This window comes from Alligator sinensis, unplaced genomic scaffold (assembly GCF_000455745.1).
Source record: "Alligator sinensis unplaced genomic scaffold, ASM45574v1 scaffold420_1, whole genome shotgun sequence".
Classification (NCBI taxonomy): Eukaryota; Metazoa; Chordata; order Crocodylia; family Alligatoridae; genus Alligator; species Alligator sinensis.
In genome coordinates this window covers 1,057,674-1,058,369 of record NW_005842298.1, presented here as the reverse complement: position 1 = coordinate 1,058,369, position 696 = coordinate 1,057,674, and positions in this window count along the sequence as shown.

The following is a 696-nucleotide window of genomic DNA, read 5'->3' as shown; positions in this document are numbered from 1 at the left end:
TCTTGGGGATAGCTCTGTCAGGCCTTCAGTCAGTGCAGATGTAGTTAGGGATCTTCTGGAAGGGCTAGACATTTTTAAATCTGCAGGTCCAGATGCCCTCCACCCAAGGGTGTTGAGGGAGCTGGCAGGGGTCATCACAGAGCCCTTGGCCCAGCTGTATGAGAATTCGTGGTCATCTGGCCAGGTGCCAGAGGATTGGAAACTGGCTAATGGGGTCCCAGTTTTCAAGGAGGAGAGAAAGGAGGACCCAAGTATAGGCCTGTAAGCCTCACCTCGGTGCTCGGGAAGATCTTGGAGAGAATCATCAAGGAGCACATCTGTGGGGGGCCTGCAGGGGAGATCATGCTCAGGGGCAATCAGCATGGGTTCATCAAAGGCAGATCCTGCCTGACCAACCTGATTGCCTTTTATGACCAAGTAACTAAATCCTTGGATGATAGTGTCACCATGGACGTAGTCTTTCTAGACTTTAAGAAGGCCTTTCACACTGTCTCTCACCCTATCCTCATCAATAAATTAAGCGACTGTGGCATTGATGCCTGCACAGTTGGATGGGTAAAAAATTGGCTGATGGGGCGCACCCAGAGAGTAGTGGTGGACAGGTTGTACTCAACCGGGCGAGATGTGCGCAGTGGGGTTCCTCAGGCTCGCACTGTTTAACATCTTCATCAGCGACTTGAATGAGGCGGTGGAATA